This window comes from Acomys minous, assembly GCF_964271855.1.
Source record: "Acomys minous genome assembly, chromosome: 1".
NCBI classification, from domain to species: Eukaryota; Metazoa; Chordata; class Mammalia; order Rodentia; family Muridae; genus Acomys; species Acomys minous.
Window position 1 is genome coordinate 90,190,554 of NC_140483.1, and position 21,064 is coordinate 90,211,617.

Sequence of the window (21,064 nt, forward strand, 5' to 3'; positions counted from 1 at the left end):
AAAACAAAACAAAAAGCTGCAGCACAATGGGACGAATTCAACATCATTTGTGCCCTAGCTAAAATAAGTCAAAGTGCTCCCTCTGTCTATTGTGATTCATCCCTGGATGATGCTATAAAGATGGTGGAGGATGGTCAAATGAGATGCCAACTCGGATTTTCCTTTGTTCCTTGCTAGGTCCTTAGGAAGGAGTGGTGACACACATGCCCCTGCTGATCTGTTCTTGACTTGCGTGGTGGATGCAGCGCGACATTTGTTGGTACAGCTGATGTTAAGCTATGACTGAGTTTGATGTTCATGCCAAGAAGCCAATTACTGAATGAAACCTCTTAACGACGAGATCCATTTGGGCTATTCTGTTAACTAAAGGTTAACTAACTTCCCATATATCCGTAGGCTAACAAATACGAATGGGTGAGTAAAAAGGTGTGCTGCAGGGCAAATAGTAGCAGGAGGTAAACTTCACAGTTGAGGGGGACACTAATAAACCCCAGCATGGAGAAGGGAAGTGGACACAAAGTCTCCCTCATAGCTGAGCAGCTATTGATGACCGAGAGCTGCTGGGAGATGGCTGTATACCCAAGAGTCTACGGCAGGACAAACTGGGCTTGATGGGTGTAAAACCAGTTAAAACTGGAAGAGGAATGGAAGTTGAGTAGATCGGGGAAGAGGAGGATAGGTCTGGGATGTATTGGGGTGTGTGTGAATATGACCAAAATACATTGTGTAAAATTTTCAAAAGATTGATAAAAACAACAATAAATAAATGAAAAAAAGAAGAAAAAAATTTTTTTTATCAAGGTTAGAGTTGTCAGGCTGTAATGCATACCAATAATTGCCTGGGAGGCTTGTTCAAAACAGAGATAGGACGAGCCTCGCCTTCTGATTCAGTGAGCTAGTATGGAGCCATCCAATTTGCATTTCTAATACTGAAGTTTCTGCATGTTGTTGTTTAAGGACAACAAATCTTACTTAATTTCCTTTTTGAGATCTGGAGACTTCCTTTTTGTAATCCTGGGACTCTGTCCTCAAGTAACGAGACACAGAACTTCAAAGAGGTCAGTGTAATTGTTGGACAGCTTAGTGGTAACTATTTTACCCAGATACTCTGTCTCCTTATAACCTGTATTGACTACGCATGTACTTTTTCCTTATTTCAGTTCTGTCAAATATATCCTTTCCTCTTCTCAGCCAGTCAGCTCACATACCTCTTCTAAATTCAACCCTTCCGTAGCTCCCGATGAAACGCCTGCTCGTAAAATTTAGAGACGAGAGCAACTGTGGATGTTATGGAATGGAGACTGTCTCTTTTCATAAACTGGTCCCACATACGTAGTAGCACATGGCTGAATTTCACTAGTAGTCTTAAAGAAAGTTTTCTGAAACACTTGAGGAGAGTTGCTGGCTGCAGCAGAGAAAATGAAAATGTACTCTCAGTTGGGAATACTAATTGAATGGGTAGGAATCTAAGCTCCTCCTTTAAATAGTGGGTAGGTTAACAAAGCACCAGCAACTGGACTTGTCATCAGGATGATTGCCACCCCAGTTTCCTGGTATAAAGTCTAGACTGCTGTGCTTGTGAGAACTACCCTGCCTCTCTGCCAGCTGAAACTGTATCATAGTTAAATAGCTATTGACTTAACTCCTTGCCTACTTACCTATGTGGAATACCTGCTTTTTTTTTTTTTTTTTTTTTTCTTTTTGGTGTGAGCTCACCATCTGCTTATGGAAGTTGGCTCTCAGTTTTGGGGGCAGAGGAGCAGTGTTCCTAAAGCAATGAGAAACCTCCAAGCAGATCTATCCTTTTCATATTTAAAGATAAAATTGTTTTTCTCTTAACACAATCGAAATACCGGCTCTAGCACAGGAATTTTCCCTGTGAATCTGACTCGGCTTTATTAGCTTCATAGCCTGTAAATGTAGTTTAACACATACAACATACAAGGCAGTAGTAAAGAACATGCCTGTGGAGTCAGGACAGTTCTGCACGCAAACCAGAGCCCTGTAACTGAACAGCCATGTGACACTGGATTCATCAATCCAAACCCGCATCTCCATACAGGCATTATCATTATGTCATGACATGTGTAATGAGTCAATATGTATAACTTAAATTAACAGAACATTGAGTTCATATCATATTAGAAAGTGTGAGTTATTTTATAAAAACAAGGTAAGACATTGAGGTGTACAGTGAATGAGAAAAGAGTAAAGTGGCCTGTAAAATTATTGGAAGTTATTTTCCTATTAAAATAATGGTAACTATTATGTTTGCTTTAGTGAAACTAAAAATCACAAATTTATATAATAATAATAATAATAATAATAATAATAATAATAATAATAATAATAATCTAATAATAAAAATAAGTACGAATCCTCAGACAGGCACACAGCTGGTAAACATTTTCTTCCCATTCTGTAAGCTGCCTCTTCACTGGGATGGTGGTGCCATTCCTGTATAAAACCTATTTAGTTTCATGAGGTCCCATTTATTAATTGTTAGTCATAGTGCTTGCACTATCAGGGCCCTGTCCAGAAAATCCTTTTCTGTACCAATAAGTTCAGGCATATTCTCCACTTTTCCCTCTATCAGGCCCAAGGTGTCCAGTGGTCTTATGTTCATTGTACTATGTGAGTCATGCAAACTAGACCATCACGATTTGATGAAGATGCTGTCTTTCTGCCAATGTACATGGTTGGATTTTTTTTTAACAGAAGCAAACAAACAGGTGGCTAGAGAAGTGTGGGTTTATATGTAGGCCCTGTATTTGTAGTGGATGGTGATTAACATGGAGAATCAGAGACTGGAGAGTTCTCAGCCTTAAATGGGGTATCTATAGCACACTCCCTTCTCCCCTGGTTTGGGAATCACTTGGATGAGAAGATAAGAGCCACAGGCAGTGGATTACTGTAAGGGAACAGTGTCTTCAAGTTGCAGCAGGCAGCTTGTACATATGAGCTCACCTCAATTGTGACTGCACGTGCAAAGCCTGTGCAATCTCAAGCCAGAAAAAAAGATCCAGCACAGAAAGGAGAGTATAAAGCCCCGTCTTCAGCTTCAACCTCAGTGATGGAGCTACTGGAAATGGACAGCTGTTAAAGGAGAAAGGTCAGAGCCCCACATTCAAGAGTACATGGGCAGCACAAATTGGACTTGGTGAGTGTAAAATAAGTAAATTCTAAAACTTTAAAAAGGAGAACAGAAAATTGAATGGGCAGGAAAGAGAGGGGACCCAGGTGCATTTGGGAAGGTTATTATGATCAGGACAGAGACTTGATACCCTATGAGCATATACCGGGGGAGGAGGTCCCCCTCAGTCACAGTCATAGGGGAGGGGAGTAAGGGGAAAATGGGAGGGAGGGAGGAATGGGAGGATACAAGGGATGGGATAACAATTGAGATGTAATATGAATAAATTAATAAAATATAGTTTAAAAAAGAATAAAAAAATCAATTTTCAAAACTCTCAAAGAGCGAATAAAAGTATTTCGTACTAAGCACCAGCCAAGGACCTTGCATGGACTGGACCTGTGGCTCCTACAAAGATATGGCTGATGGGTGTTTGATGATGTATGTGGGTCCCTAGGAAGGGGACTGAGAGCTTGTGCTTATATGGACTCTCTTGCTAGCTCATCAGTTATTTCCCCCTGGCAAGAATACCTTGCCAGGCCTCAGGGGAAGAGGACATGCTCAGCCCTGATGTGACTTGATGATCTAGGGTAGATGGGAAGGCGGGTGGCTCCCTTCTTCTGAGGAATAGGGGAGGGGATAGGGAAGAGGAAAGGAGGGAGGGACTGGGAGGTGAAGAGGGATGGGGATACACCAAGGATGTAACATGAACGAATAGATGAGTTTAAAAAAGAAAAATAAGAATAGCAAACTATATGCACCACAGCATGGAAATACATGCCCAATAGTACAATAATGACACTTACATCTTAGGATAAACCCACAACATTCTAACTGAGCTTAAGACCTTCTTAGTAGGAGAAAATTCATGCCTGGTACTGTAAACTGGATCAATTACTGATGCCTGATGAGGCCACCAACTATCAAGGAGATCTTACTCTGGACACCTTTAAACAACCAGTATAATTTTTAACTACATTTTAAGTATTTATTATTATGCTTACATATAAGTGTAGCTTTAACCATTACAGAAATTCACAACTATTCAAAACACAGACACAGACACACACACACACACACACACACACACACACACACACACACACACACACAAATCCACACACATTACTGATGGTGGGATACATCTACCACACTATTCTTATAAATTAAAGCTCAAGAAACATCACAGAAGAGGGGGCAGTAGGAAAAGAACCAGAGAACTAGGCCATCTGCTTACAGATAATATCTTTTATATATGACATGGAAGCTGCACATATAAAAATCTCAAAAATATGGTCACCTAACAAAAATCTGCACACCACCACTAGTTGATGTGTCAATATAGGCGGGAGAATAACAGAAGATCTTACTCCTAGATAAAGAGCTACAGGCAATTAATGGCTGCTGAGGGAGGGAGAGCCAATCTTCCCCAAGGATAAGCCCCTTGATAGTTTATCCAACCCAAAGTCCTCATCCCTACATACACACATACACAGATGTAGTATATACACACATGTTTTCTTAATGAAGACCAGGTAATTAATCTTAGAGGGAATAGAAATCATAGGAGGAATTGGTGCTGGGCTTGGTGAGGTGGATATGGTGTAAATACAGCACACATATATGAAATTCTCAAATATATTAAAATAAAATGATATCAAGTCATCTGCTCACACCAGAGAAATGTACACATTTAGAAAATTTCAATTTCACTAGTAATATGACATTTTACAGCTCAACAGAGTTCTTATGAAAAACATGGGAGAAGGTGAGATTGTGGTGGAAAACTTGAAATGGGGAAGAGAATATGCTCCTACCAGATGTTAAACGTCAAAAAATGTTTGATTTTGTGATTGTGTTGTACTTGTAGAATACCAAGAAAGATGTGGGAAATAGTAGAAAAATTGTAGATACACAAAAAATAGCATTCTTAACAAAAGTAAATAGGAAAAATTTCTAAGTAGTATTAAGATAAAACTCAAGAGGCTTGCCTCAAAGAACATAGTAATCACCCCAAGAAACTCAAAGAAACTCTGACATGCTGAAATGTATAAAAATTGGTAACATCTGGTGAAATTTCATATAACCAATTTTAAATGTTAATACTAAAGTTACAGATAGGGGAGGGGAATAAGGGGAAAATGGGAGGGAGGGAAGAATGGGAGGATACAAGGGATGGGATAACTGTTGATATGTAACAAGAATAAATTAATAAAAAATGAAATATACAGTCTTTCTATGAGAAAAAAAGATTTATAAAATTTGATCACTACTCTCAAACTTAGAAGGAAATCTAAGTACCTAATAAAACAATAAATAAAAGATATTAAAACACAAACTTACATATGAATGAATGAATTAGAAGGAAACAAAAAAATTATTTCAGTGAATTCTGAGATGTTAATGACCCCTTAAAGTTAGGACTGTTAAAATATTGCTCAAGTTTAAGCTGTTTGTTACTTATTCCCAGTGCTTTTCAAAATTGATATAGTTCTTCTGAAAAATAATGTTGATAATAATGATGATGTTTATAATCTGTGATCCCATTTTAGTTTCTAGATGTTTTCTTTTTTATTTTTGTTTTATTATTATTATGACTATTATTATTATACTATTAATATTATCATTATTATTTATTCACATTACACCCAGATTGGTACCCCTTGCTCTTATCCTCCTGTTCCCACCCCTCAGATCCATTCCCCTTCTGATACCTCTGACAAGTGGGGCCCTCTTCCTCCACCATCTGACCATAGCCCATCATGTCTCATCTGGATAGTCTGCATTCCCCTCCTTTGTGTTCTCACAGGGCCTTTCTCTCCTCCGAGGGCAAGTGATCAAATCCCAGGCACAAGAGATCTTGTCAGAGGCAGTCTTCCCCCTCTCCCCTCCTTCCCCATGTGGAGAATGAGTTGTCCATTGGCTACACCCAAACAGGGGGCACAAGTCTTCTGTTTGTACTGTCCTTGGTTGGTGTATCAGTCTGCGCAGGTTCCCCTGGGTCCAGATCCATCAGTCCTGATAGTCTCCTTGTGGAGCTCCTGACAACCTCCCTCCTGCATCCTTCCATCCACCATCTCTTTCATACTCTTCACAGCTCTTCCCCCAGAGTTCTGCTGCAAGTGCCAGTATCTATCCCCATGCCCTGCTGGGTGGAGTCTCTCACAGGCCATCTATGTTGGGCTAATATCCACTTATAAGTGAGTATATAGCATGAGTGTATTTCTGGGTCTGGATTACCTCACTCAGGATGATCCTTTCTAGTTCCATCCATTTGCCTGCAAATTTCAAGACTCCCTTGTTTTTGAAAGCTGAATAGTATTCCACTATGTAAATGTACCAGATGCTCTTCATCTGTTCTTTGGGTAAGGGACGGCTAGGTTGTTCCCAGATTCTGACTATTGAAGCTGCTATGAACATAGTTGAGGAAATGTCCTTGTTGTGTGGTGGAACATCTTTCTCAGATATTCCCAGGAGTGGAATATCTGGGTCTTGAGGTAGCACTATTCTCAATTTTCTTAATGAAACCATTAACAGAAACAAAAATCTATGTTCAAAACAGCTATGTATGATTGCAAGGGTTGAAATAGGACAAATGTCCAAGTTTGGAGGAATAGATGAAATGAAATCAATTCAGGGACATATCAATGTGGTCAATAAAATATGGTTATGAAAGCATTGAAATGTGTAGAATACAAGTAAAGTAAATATAAGTCTGTATATGCTTATATTTTATGTTCACAAGCAAGTACAATGGGTCACACCCTACAGGTATAAATTGTAATGTACTTAAACACATTACTAGAGTTACACTAGGACAGATGTGCCTGGCTTTTGTATTTAATTCAATGAAGGAAGTAATATTAGACACCATGCCTGAGTTATAGAGTTAAGAAGAACTAAAAGGCAAGGGTTGGAGAAAGGGCATTGTGTATACAGAAGGCATAGAGGTAAAGAGTAATGCAGCCAGTGGGGAACCCTCAAATGGAAAAAGTAAGACCTTTTGGCTCATGTTAAAGTTTTGGTTCTAGTACTTACAGTTTCTCACAGGTAAGATTCAGATAATCTTATTTACCTCTCAGACTAACATAAGGATTAAGTGTGAGCTCGTGAGTAAAGGGGCGCTGTGGTGCTTGGTATATGGCAGCTCAACAAATGGAAGGTACTCAGACACTTGAAGGCTCTGTTGTAATTGTAATACAAGGTGTAATACAAGATGAACTGAAAGACAAGAGGCAAATCATGATGGTCCTTTTTATTTGTTTACAGGGCTTGGACTCCATCCCACAATTCTTTGACTCCTCTGAAGGTCTTTTATCAAGGAATGACATGATCAGGGCTGATGTTTATATGCATTATTCTGAAGACTGGTTTCAAGTTGGCTTGATAGGACCAAGACTGGAAACTAAGAAGTAAGGCACTAAGAAAGACCTAATAGTTCTGGGAGATATGGTCAGGGCCTGAGACTGGAAAGGAAATAAGAGAATTGATGGGGAAATATACCTCAAGCAAGAGTGGGTGGGGCCTTATCACACAGTAAACCATAACTTATGTTTGTAAAAGGCTTGCATGTTGGTAGGAATGCCAAAAATAAAGTGCAGTTTTGTTAAAGTTACCTACTTGGTTTCTTAGGAAATTAAGACAACACAAAACAAAACAACAAAAACACTTTAAAAGTCATAACAAAAACAGTCCTGCAAATGCCAATCAAGGATACATTTCAAAAACAACCTGGAATCTTCTCAAATATTAATTTCATTAGAAACAAAAAGCTGGGGGACAAAGCAATATTAAGGAGATTGCAGTCTGGGCAAGCAGAGCAAGCCTGAGATGACCTCCATCTTGGCCTCTCTCAGCCCCAGCAGGCCGACTATGCCTGAGATGATCCCAATCTGAACTCATGTAGTTGGGGTAGGCAAAGCAAGCCTGAGATGTCTCCCCAGTCTTGTGTTACACAGGCCCTGGCAGGTAGATCACATCCAAGATGACTCCTTCCTGGTGCTACATGGCACAGGTGGGGCACAACACTCCAGATACAAACCCTGACACCCAAAGGTACTGGGTGCCACTGAGATGAGCAAGTAAGTGGTAGAAAGAAGGAAAAGAAAGAGAAGCAGAAGGATGTGTCTGTAGTGAAGACAGCCAGAACAGGAGACTTGAAGGACAGTGAAGAATAGCCTGATGTGAGCAGCTAATAATTTTACCTTAGTCCATGGCTGGGTCTTTGGCCCTGAAGCAGCTGGGGGTTGTTACCACCAAAGGCCAGGCTGATATCTGGAGTCAAGTTTGTGTCTGAAAGCTGTTCAAAGTTAGCCCTGGCACCCTTGCCAGCTTCAGCAGAGCTGGCCCTGGTTTCAGGGGAGAGGTTGCATGTAAGCTGTCCCAGGTTCTGAAGATCTGAGCGTGGGAGACATGGCTCTGCTACTTCTCAGCAGTGCAGTGGTGTGGGCATGCCTCACCCTTCCTATGTTTACAGAAGGGAGAGCTGGACTCAGTTTACGAGGGCGGGAGAGCTGTTCCAGCCCCTCACTGGTTGCAGCAATCAGGAGAGTGGGCTCCATACCTTTTCTGGTCAGCATAACACAGCTGGCCCTGCTGGAATGGGATGGGTGAGTGGGCCCCTCCCTTTGCCATCTGCTGCACCTGGATGAGCACTTGGGCAGTGCTGGAGAGCTAGCCCTGGTGGTGTGGATGTCAAAGAGTTGGTGAGCTGAGCAGCTCAGCTACCACCCAGGCCCAGATTCAGGGCTTTGAGTTGGCCCGCCCCAACATCTACCCCATAGATGACCTGCTGGAGAGTGTGAGCGGGCCGGTTCTACAAATCCAAAGCTTCAGGATCTCCGTGACACAGGGCAACAGCAGGATCTCCAAGAGGAGTACAGATGAGGATCTAGTATTGATAACGCAGCCGAAGCAATAAACTCATTGCAAGGAACATTTGCAAGTAAAGATGTGGGAACAAAAGGGTATCTGATGGGTCACACTGCCACACACTACAGCTTCCACAATGAGATATTTTTTTTTCTTTTTGGTGGGAGGAGGTGGCAAGGGCAGAGCGTGGGTACTAAGGCACTAAGGGAAGATGAGTGAGACTGGGGTGCATGATGTGAAATTCACAAAGAATCAATAAAAAGTTAAATAAATAAAAGCTAAAAGAATAAGATGATACAATGAATACAATGCGTGATCAGTGATTAGGCATTGACTCCCCCATCCAAAACCAGGCAGTTAAAATGACACGACTATGAAAACAGGGAAATGATATACAAATAAAATTACTGTTGCTTTACTGTCAAATGTCTCACACAGACCAATGTCATAGCCTCCATATAGAAGAGCTAGATATCAGACACAGATGGTGAAATACATAAATAAAATAGATAGACCTAGGTGTCTATAATTTACAAATATTTTTATAAATGTTTTATAAAATGTTTTTATATTTTATACATGTGGATATTGTGGATATATGCAGATACAGGACATATGTGGATAAAGCAAATATTCAATGAAGTGATTTTAGGTATAAAGATATGTATTGATTGTTTTTGCACCTCTGTTATGTTTTGTTGGAATTTTTTGAGACAGTGGCTCAGGTAGCCCTGGATATTCTTCAACGTGCTTTATAAGCTGAGTCTTTTACCTCTGCTTCTACCTGCCAACTCTCAGCTTTAGAAACATGCCCTACCATGCTCTGCTTGGACTTTAATTTTTGTACTTTCTACTAATTTGTAGATTTTAATGTTCTAAGAAAACAGTTGGAAAAACAGAGTGAGGCAGATGCTGTGATAGGAGTGTGTTCAGATAGTATTATCCTGGTGCCAAGTACAGATGGCTGCTCTCTGTTCTGTGGACCCTTCTCTTAATTCCAGATTTCCACTCATCCCTTTGTCTCATGTCTTCTCTATGCTTACATTTTTTTATTTTTTTTACCCAGTGACCCAGAATGTTTAAAATCTATAATTGTTAGCAAAGTCCTTTCTGTGTTAGGAAGTCATATTAATCCATTGGATTATGGAAACAGATAATTGTTGATGTCATGAGTGGAAAACATGTGACCGGTTGTGGTGGTTTGAATAGGGATGTCCCCATAGGCTCATACATTTGAATAATTGGTTCCCACTTAGTGAAACTTGGCTCAGGAAGAGTTGAGAGGTATGGTCTTGGTGCAGTCTGAGTGGCCTTTTGGAAGAATTGGTTTCAAAGTGACGGACCCAGTTTCTCTCTCCCTCCATTTTGAGGCTGAGATGTAAGTTCTCAGCTACTTCTGCAACTCCATGCATGCCTGCCTTCTGTATGCTGGCCCCACACTCTCTGCTGTGAGCAGAACAGACTGACCTTCTTAAACGGCAAGCAGGCCCTCAGGTAAATTCTTTATTTTATAAGTTGCCTTGGTCATGGCATTTCATCACAGCAATAGAACAGTAACTAGGATACCAGTATAGATAGTTTTTTTTTTACCTTATAAACGATGTACTTAGCCACACTATTAGAACAAGTTTATAAAATACAACCAATCCATATGTCTCCAACAAAAAGTTATCCTCAGATAATTTCCTATAGCAATCTGTTCTTGAATCTTGTCTGCTGAATAGATCATGTGCCCTTTCAACATGGATTTTGGGGAAAAAATCTGTTTCTATTCTTATATTCTAGTACTCCTATGCATCAAATATTATTGCTGATAGTTTGCATATGTAAATACCTGTTTATAACAGGCACCCTTCAAGGCAGCAGAGATGCAGGAGTGAACAAAGCAGCTGTCTGGGAGCTGATTACATCCTAATGATCTCATTCATACCTCACTTATGATCTCATTCAGTCTGCAAGTAACCCTGAAAGGGAGATTTGATGAGACTTCAAATCCTGACTGACATTTTAGTGGAGTCCCAACCATGTTCTTACAAGGCACACCCTTTTTCTCTCCTTTTTTTTTTCCGCTATTTTTCCCACTAACTCATAATCACTGAAATCTGAGGAAATTGCAAGGTGATTTGATTAAGCAGGAAACAGATCAAGAGCTCAGAGATTATCTTTCATAAAAATGAAACAAAAAAAAAAATCAAGATACACATTCTTTCCAAAGATATACAAGGGAGTCGGAAACATAGTTTGCATGATGAAATGCAGGCATTTCTTGTATCTAACAATAAAAAGCAGCATAGAATATTCAAAATGACAGTTGCCCAGGACTCCTCGGACACTGCCTGGGAGTCCATGCATGCCTGCTCTTTATACCGTGGGTGGTGTCTCCAGCCCTGCCTCTACACTCATTGCTTTGATATGCTGAGGAGCTTCAAAATCAGCAGTGGGTGGATTGGGCCCAGCTAGTGTTCCAGATTTAAATTTTAATTCATTAGAGAAGCACACAGTTCTCTGTAGTGAAATTCAACAACAAAATTACGTATTCTGCAGAAGACAACCCAAACATATTCCCGTGGCATCTTGATCTTTGACAAAGTAGAAAAGTGCTGCAAGTGTTAGAGCTGCTAAATGGAAACAACAGTGATGGCGGGGAAGAGAAATTTAAAGTGCTAATAGCAGCAATTAGAAGTAATGACTAGTTTATTATGCTATCATTTGAACAACATTATTTCTGCTTCAACACAGAACACATCGCTCACAACTCGTGGGTAAGAGGCGGTGTCTACTCTGGGGAACCTGGGGGCTTCTAAAGAAGCTAAGGCACACACCGAGGCCTTGAGGATCTTACTGCGGAGCACACCGGCTCCCAGGGATGCAGCCTCACCGAGGGCCACATGTAGCCCAGAGCAATGTTTCACTTGGAACAGCAGAAACTCCTATCTTTGTACTTGAGTCTCACTGGTGAATGGTGAACTTGTAATGTTAAGTCCTTAAGAGTGTGGCCAGCAAAAATCACTTAGAGTCAGAGAGAAGCTATGCTGTGCATTTCTAAGGGTTTGTCTTGGGGTAGGGGAGGGATGCAGCACTTTCTCTTAGTTTCAAATTTAAGTTCATAGAGGCAAACGACTTTCTTAAGGAGTCACATCTAATGCATGGAAGGTCGGTGACCAATTATTTGGACATTTTATGCGAGTTATTTGAGTTTGCCACATCTAGGGAATTGTCACCTATCATATATGCGTGCACACAAGTAAAACCATCTATCCAGGGCTTCTGAGATTGCTCAGTGAGTAAAGGTGTTCATGCCAAGCCCAAATGACCCGGATGATGTGTAAGGTCTACGTGGTAAAGTAGTGGAAATGACTCTTACAAGTTGTCCTCTGACCTCCACACATGCACTGGAACGTGCACATGTCTGTCCCCTCCACGTGCAACCAATGAATGTAATAAGTTAGCTGAAGAGGCATTAATTGAGCACCTATTGTGTGCTTTGACAAAGCAAGAATGTGGGGCTCTAATGGCCACTGATGCTGGCATGCTTCTTGTGCTCACGGAATTTAGAATGCAGGGAGCAGCACTGAGTGGTAAACGCACAAGGACCTTTGGCAAGCTTACCTGAGAGAGGAAAAAGAAATTGCCATGGAGGTCATTGGAAAGCCCCACAATTCCACTTGGAGTCAGCAAGACTTAGCAGGACAAATCGTATCAATGAATAGTATGTGACAACTATGCCAAAGTCCTGCAAGTGGAAAAGAATTAGACAGTGGAGAAGCAGGGATTGTGGCTCATGCAGAAGGAATGAAGCACGCAGGGGCCCAAAGGGAGAGTATGGAAAATGCCGTCAGGAAAGACAGACAGTCATCCAAGCCAACACTGGGATTCTGAAGAGAAGCATCATAAAGACCTACGTGTGAACAGCGTGTAACTAAAAATGTACATAGCTTGATAAGTGCCACTTACTTAAAATGTGTTTTATAAAAATGAAAAGCATTGAAACTAAGTCTGGCAAAGTTCTTTTAAAAAGATCCAAATTTTAAAGAGGCTAATCATTCCCTAGTCATGATAAATATGCTACTCTTTCCTAAAACATCACAGACTGTTGTGGGTCAGGGAGTATTTAAAATCAGAGTGCTGTGGCCAGCCTCACAGGTCGTCAGTGAGAAACTGGTTCTCAACCCTGGCTGCAAGCCAGGATCACCTGGGAAGTTTTAAAATAATCTTCTATTTAGGCCTCACCCAGATTTAGTAGTCTATATCTAGGACTGGATATTAGCATTTCTACAGTAGGCCTGTAAGTGATAGAAACAATCTAACAGAGACCATGTGTCTTCTGGCCATAAGCTGTTTGCCATCTAACTGGGGACTATGGTGCTCTATGGTTATCATTGTTTTTATTATTTTCAACAGAAAAGATTAGCAAATGGAAATAGCAGTTATTAACAATAGCCATGAGGAACAATGAAGGACTGCACTTTTTAATCTGTGTTTAATGCCATTTGTCAGTTTGTAATATCTTTTTAGAATCACTTTTTTTTATCTATGTTTGTCACAATACTTCCCAATGCGTATCCTAATGAATGTGTGTTAAATAAATGAGTTCATGTCTATTTTAGAGGTAAGAAAATTTTTTAAAAGGTCTAGACTTTCCAGATCATCATGTTATGAATGCTCACGAGATTTATTCAAGGGCAATCTATGGAAAACACCGTTATAACCATCTTGCTTGTGGGAGCCATAGTACATGTCTGACATTTCAGCTAGTTTAGTAAGAACTTTGTCTCTTCCACTGGTCAATGCATGCTTATTTAAAACATTTCCACAGTAGCTTGACTGATTTCTTCTACATGGAAGCCATAACCTACTCCTCCTGTAGATGCTGAATTTGCTGAAGAGTAGAGACAAGTTGTGAGCCAGCAATAGAAGCTTTGCTGATGGAGTAGATCTGTGTATACGTATGAGGTAGTGATAGGAGCTTGTATCAGAGATGGAAAGTAATCTGTTATAGAAATCAAGTGGTCAGCCTGACAGATCATTGAGAGATCTGGTCCTTTCTGCTCTTATCAATAGTAATAGAAATACTGACTTTGAAAGACAGGGTACCAGAAGAAAAGGCATGGAATACCTCTAACCTTATCACATATTCTTTTCTTGATTTCAACCAGTAGGAGGTCTCAAATACATCTTATCCTTTATCTTATGACTCTGAATTTTAATTTTCTTGGTTATTTGTAACACTTTAATTTAGATGTTGTAGACATTGAAAAGTATAAGAGAATTGTCATGATCTACAATGGTCACAAATATTTTTGTTGTATAGACATACATATACACAACAGTCTTATTTTTGGCTTAACCAACATAGCATATACTACGGGATATAAACACTAATGTGTTATATTTATTAGATGAAGTTTGAGGTTCTATAATCTCTCTCTCTCTCTCTCTCTCTCTCTCTCTCTCTCTCTCTCTATATATATATATATATATATATATATATATATATATATACTTTAAAGCAGTATATTTAAATGTGTATATCATTTATTTTTTTACTTAAAAATAAAATAAATAAGAGACCATCAATTTGTCTTCCTCCCAATTAAAGGGTATTTAAATAAATATGCACTTCACTTTAAGGCAGAAATCTACATTGACATTATTTGTGGACACCAAATCATAAGTAGAAAAATCACATGCAGGTTAAAACGATCAAGGATATTAAATTTTCATTTATTGTCTATGTAAAACTTAAGCCTTTCCAGAGACCTGAGCACTTCCTACCTCTATCTATCATTATCTATCTATCTATCTATCTATCTATCTATCTATCTATCTATCTATGTTTCTTTTTTTCTTTGTCTCTTTGTGTGTGTGTGTGTGTGTGTGTGTGTGTGTGTGTGTGCATTTTCAGTACTCCTAGTCTATGAGAATTTAAGGCAAATTCTCTTAGCCCCTTAATTGTGAACAGTGTTCATGAAGTTTTAGCAAAATTTAATTCACCCTTTGATGAAAACACAAAGCCTACAATATATAGCCTTCCAAACAGAAGCTAAAGTTTAATCTACTATTTCTAAAAACAGCGGTGTTTTACTTAAAAGCATTTTACAATAAATGATAAAATGTCTTTCCTGGTTTTCTTGGGATTTATCCTTACATATAAGCTTGGTGATTATCTTGCATTCTTGTTCATAACTCCTTAAGAATGGAGAGGTCTTATGCCTAAGGGTAAGGCCCAGAACTTTTGCCCTGGCTCCTGTGGCTGTTTATCATTTGTTTGTTTTATTCTGCATGGCACATTGTTATCATGTTTAAGCATGACCAGGTGGTGAGAAATGGTTGCTCAGGTTAACTCTATCAAGCTCTAGTCATGGGGTCTGAGGAATCAGAGCATTTAAAGCATTGTCACTTAAGTAACACTTTCTGTTGTACGAACATCTGGGTTGGCTATAATGGCATTCGTAGTAAGTCTGTTTGCAAAAAGCATAAAGTTTCATGGAAGGAGGCCAAGGCTAATCCTTAGGAAACCCTCAAGTACAGGGTTTGTGGGCTGGTCTTGTGGGTTTGGAATTGGACATTTCAATGACTTCTATAGCTTCAGTGTTTTCTGAAGAACTTTAGCTATATCCTAACCATAGAGCATTAGTTCTGTGTTTCAAGTTAGTTAGTTAGCTTAAGTTAGATTTCCATAGAAGAATAGGAAGAAAGAAACTAACATTTGTTAACCATAAATGGTATCGGTGTGGCTTTGAAATAATTTTATTGAAAGATATGTACTCAAAATTTGGTCTCGTAAAAATTTTTGTTCTGTCTGAAGGCCATTTGACATAATTTGATTAAAGGAGACCAAGCCTCATTGACGAGTCTATGTGGCTGGAGTAAGTTTCCAACTGTTGCTACTAGAGTAGGTGGGTAGAAAGTACAAAGAATATATCTTTTTCCAGCTTTCGTACTTTTACCATGGAGAACAACTCTTCCTATATTTCATAAGTATGCAGAACTCAGGTGGCTCATCTAATCTAATCTAATCTAATCTAATTTAGTGCCAAGTATTTTATTGCATAACAAAAGTGCCAATAATGAGGCATTACATTTAGAAGGAATTCTTCCTCATTTGATGACAGTGTTAGGCACCACAGATTCAGTGGTATTCTTCATGAGTTCCAGAAGAAAGCATATATGAAAGGATTGTCAGGCTTATGGGATCTCAACCACAGACTTTTATTTTAATGTTTCCTCACTGGAAGTCATTTTTGTGTGAATGCACAATCAAAGAACACATTGGAATGGGCAACACAATCATCAAGGTATATTTTCAGAATACCCCTATACCCTTGACTTTTCCTTAACTTACCCAAACTGTATGATTAAAAACCTAAGCACTCTACCTTCAGAGCTTAAGGCAATTACCATTGTATCCACATGCCTCAAGGGATGTGGCTGTGGCTCTCTGCCCTGTGTCAGCTCAATACACACACACACACACACACACACACACACACACACACACACACAGAAAGAGAGAGAGAGAGAGAGACAGAGACAGAGAGACAGAGACAGAGAGACAGAGAGAGGCAGAGAGACAGAGAGACAGAGACAGAGAGACAGAGAGACAGAGAGAGACAGAGAGACAGAGAGTCATGTATATACATACTGAATATGACATAATTTAAACAGTAGTGCTTCATAGGAGATTAAATGAGAATAGGTAGTCAGGCCAAGGTTAGCCCCATTTAGGATTCAAGTCCAAAATGAATTGTATAACTGATGTTTCAGACGCCAGGAAACCTGGACTGATCTTGAACCTGGACTCTTACACAGTGACCCTTTTTATTTGGGAACTACCATTCTCCTCACAGTGCTGTGCTAATATCCACATGCTCCTTCTTCTTGCTATAGTAGACACCCAGCACCTTTCTGATAGGAACTTTAGAGCCATTCTTTTTCTTATCCTTCTTTTCTCTCTTGTCCCCAGGCTAGAGAAGACACATGGACACATATTTATATTCCTTTCATACAATCTTTACACATAACAATTATTTATTATGGCTAATTTTAATTTTATTTTTTCTTTTCAGAGGATAAGCTCTGTTTGTATTCTGATTAGCATATATCTATACATATATCTATATGTGCATACATATATCTATGTACCTACACATAATCTACATATAACATATATATGTATTATATATGCATATGTTATATAGATACACCCCCCCTCTCTTTCTCTCTCTGTGTATATATACCTACACAGAGTCTGAAGGTTTTTCTGGGCGAATGAATGGAAGGTTTCCTGCTGATGTATGGAAAGCCTTACAGATAGAAAGGTCTGCAAAGAAAACATAAACCAACTTCGAGGCCCAGTGTACCATGGACACAGCTAGACAAGCAATTGAGCTCAGTATTGATGCTCTCTTTGAAAGTTAACTCAGCAGACTAGATATTGTCCCATGAACATAGAGCCTCTGTTCTTGCTCAAGCTTTGTAAAAACTCAGATAATCAAGCGAAAACTATGCATTGCCAGATAGTAAACCACAGGCTACCTGGAATTAAATTTTGCCTTTAATCTCTCCAAGCCTGAACTTCCACAAGTGTATAATGGACTTAACAAAGCTACTTAAAGTGTTGGGATAAGAATTAAAATAAGCAAGAAGAGCAGAAGTGTTTTTTCACGGTCCTGAGAATAGTACTACTACTACTGCTGTCACCACCACTACCAACAGAACATCTAAAACCCAGTGAAAGTAAACGAGGTGGTTCTGTGTGAAGGGCACTCTATCTTGCTGCCAGCATACCTTTATAGCAAGGACTTTTTTTTTTTAGAATTTCCAGAGATAGAAACTTGACCAAGTCCTGATATTTACACATTGCAAAAAACAGAATGAAAATGGAATCCAGATCTGAAAATAGCCTGAGCCATGTGGAAATGATTTCAAATTTAGACACAGTGTTGGAACAGCTTCTGTACTCCCATGGAGTGCAGTCCTCTAGAGCACTATGCAGAGTGGCCGTGGAATTAGTGACTATCTTCCTTTTAGGCTTTCTTTCCTTTTGTTCCATTAAAATATTTCATTTATAAGTTAACATTTTCCATATGGCAACATGTATCCATTAGCATATACCTAATATCACAGCATGCTTTAACCCATATGTACACATATGTGAATTTTAGTTTCTCAACATAGGTTTTTAGTGACAGCTATATTGAGCTATAGCTCACATCTAACCCATAGCATCTCTCATTCAAATGTGCTTTGCTTGGTCTTTCAGCTTCTGCGTTGGGTTCTGCAGTTAACTCTACCTTCTCATCAGTTTCTCCAAAACATCTGTCCTCACATCTGTCCCATTCCTTCCCTTCACTAACGCCCAGGCCTACACAGCCACAACTCTTTTTGCACTGATTCCCCTAATTAGAAAGATTCATTTACCTTCTGTAATTTTATTACTGTATTTAATCCTCACTCTCTGTTGACAAAGTCTGTACAGGTTCAGAAGAACGCAACGGCATTGTTCTGACAGAGACTGAAATAATTAGAAACAAGGCAAAAAGACCTCAATTGCAGACTAGTTTCTGCAACAAACCAGAAGATGTAGGCTGTCGCCTAGAACAAGTTATACGTCCTTTGCTGATGTTTCTTTAAGTTTCACACATGATTGTAGACACTTAACACCTTATAAAAACTTCAAGCCAGTCATTTTTTCATTCATGTATTAATTGAGGCTGGAACTGAGAGAAGTAAAGTGACTCCTCCCAAGTCACTCAACTCACACACTGAAGAAATAAGGACTGAATTCAGGCGTGTCCACCCTACATCAAGTCACACGCTCTGTTCTCAGACAGCCCCGCTTTCTTACAAAGACTGCAGGAGCGCACTCCACAGACAGGGCTATACTTCTGTCAGCCCCTGTCCCAAGCTCTATGGGGTTACAGTGTGGAATTCTTCTGCACAATGCAGGGCTTCCTCACTTTAATTGAGCTGTGGGGCTGAGACCGAAACCCCCTTGTTCGGAAGCCTCGTCTCCCCGCTTGCTCTTGCCCCACCTGTCCCACATGCAGAAGGGCTTAGCTGCCCTGCTCGAGCCTGAGAATTTACCCTTCTCTTCAGTCACGCCTCAGTACACAATACTCTCTCCTGGTTATTAAATCCCAGGAGGCTTGTTGCAAAATAATAATAAAAATAACAGAAAAGGAAATAACGTGTGATCATTTTCCAGGAAGAGTCACAAGCTAGAAATTCAGTTAGAAGAGACAAAGAAGCGAGAGGGGAAAAGGGAAGGACAAATTCAGACTACGGCAGCAGCAGCAGCCGCGGCAGGAAAACACCAGAGAAACAAACGTCTAGTCACCTTACCAATCATTGTGGTCTCTTGCTGTGTTTAGTACAGTGTGTTTCAGGGTAGATTGCTGGTTTTCTAGCCACTAAGTGCCTTCGGGTGGGAGGAACTGGCATTTCCATGAGTTGTGCACATTTAACCCGGGGCAGGAATCATCTTCTGCAGTAGGCACGGCTGTCTACATGCAGGCTGGGTTTCTAGAGTGCGCTGGCACTGGTCTTCTTTGAGCGGAAACAGGGCCAAGCCAGGCAGGACTGCATTGATGGATCAGTCAGGCTTGCCTTGGTACAGTAACCTAATAAACTCCAACTGTGAAAGGCACCGCTGGTGCTGAGAAACCCGATTGTTCATAGTAACGGGACTCTCTCCAAGGCGCTTGGTGAAAAATTCAAGTGGTCTAGTCTGCTAGTAATATCCGGGGCACTACCTCATCCATTTAATTAACCCCTAGAGAGCAAGCCAAGGAACTGCTCTGATTACAAAATAATAGGTCCATCAGGCACAATTAAGACCCAAGTGAAACATGGCACTTTGCACTAAAAAACGATTGAAGTAAACAATCCCAAGACCTGAATGGGGCTCTTTTCCTAATTAACCCTTAGAGGGCTAATCTGTTTGCCTGAACAAAACCTAGCGTTTGCCAATTGGCATGTTGAGAAGTGATTTTTGCATCAGATCTTGCTACGCGTGGTACCGGCGAGTGGAAATGACAATTCCCAAAGACGTTAACACTGAAGAACATCTTGAAAACACACAAAGTGCAGTGAATGCATCACATCGAGATTTGATAAAGCATTAGGAGATCATAGAGTTCCCAGAAGAGGTAGAAACAAGCCAGATCCTTGGCCAGCTCAGAATTCCTGCACTCACAGCTTGAGGGCAAGATACCCGCTTTACCCCCACTCCCCCCTACAGATAAACAAAGCCCTTTGTAATTCTGACAACCAGTAGGTCACAGCTGAAGTTGTGGACACAGTTTGCTTTAAAACTGGGGTAGGGAACGAGAAGAAAACGGTTGGATTTCCCAGTCACAGATGAAGGAACAAACAAAAATACCCAAACCATGTCTCAAAAATATATTTCAATATCTTTGTTTTCCTTCAATCTCCCGCTAAAACTGTATGTTTGCTTGCTCATTGCCTGTCCTCAGCCCTCAGCCTCTAGAATAGTGTTTGGTACAGGACAGATGTCTCTGAAATCCAGCTTTTAATAAATGTATGAGTGACCTTAAAGACAATAAAGTTACTGTGAGGATCTAGTATTAGCAGCAATTCTCTGTAAGTATATACCTAACTCAGTAAAAAGAACAATTGGCATTAGGCATGGAGGTGCCAGTCTTTAATCCCAGCACTGGGAAAACAGGCAGGGAACTCTTTGAGTGCCAGGCCAAACTGGTTGATATAGGTCTAGGCCAGCCATGGCTATATGGTGAGACACTGTCTAAAAAGGAGGGCAGTGGCTTACAGCCGATCAGTTATGATTGTGTTACTACCTATTTACACTTGTAGTAATTTAAACTTTTATTGCTCTTAACATGCACATACATAGACCTCAACATATGTGTGTGAATGTATCTAAAATATTCAGACTCAAGAGGCTGCTCACTCAAAGAGTGAAATTTGTCCCTTAATGCTCAGTTTAAGGGTGTTCTAGGGGGGGATAGAAGCAGATTTGCATTAGATCTAGTGAGATGCACTGGTATAAACCAGTGTGCTGGCTTGCCAATGGGG

General features: G+C 40.1%; 1 protein-coding gene across 12 annotated transcripts in view; it reads right to left on the reverse strand.

Annotated features, from left to right (window-relative positions):
* LINGO2 (leucine rich repeat and Ig domain containing 2) overlaps positions 1–21,064 on the reverse strand; it is a 1,231,101-nt gene that overhangs the window by 110,713 nt on the left and 1,099,324 nt on the right. Inside the window, exon 1 of one of the 12 annotated variants that reach the window (XM_084795138.1) lies at positions 19,352–19,617. The exons of the other annotated variants lie outside the window; for them this stretch is intronic. The gene's annotated coding sequence lies outside the window, so the exon portion shown is untranslated. Of the gene's footprint in view, positions 1–19,351; positions 19,618–21,064 lie in introns of those variants that run through there. 12 annotated transcript variants of the gene reach the window in all.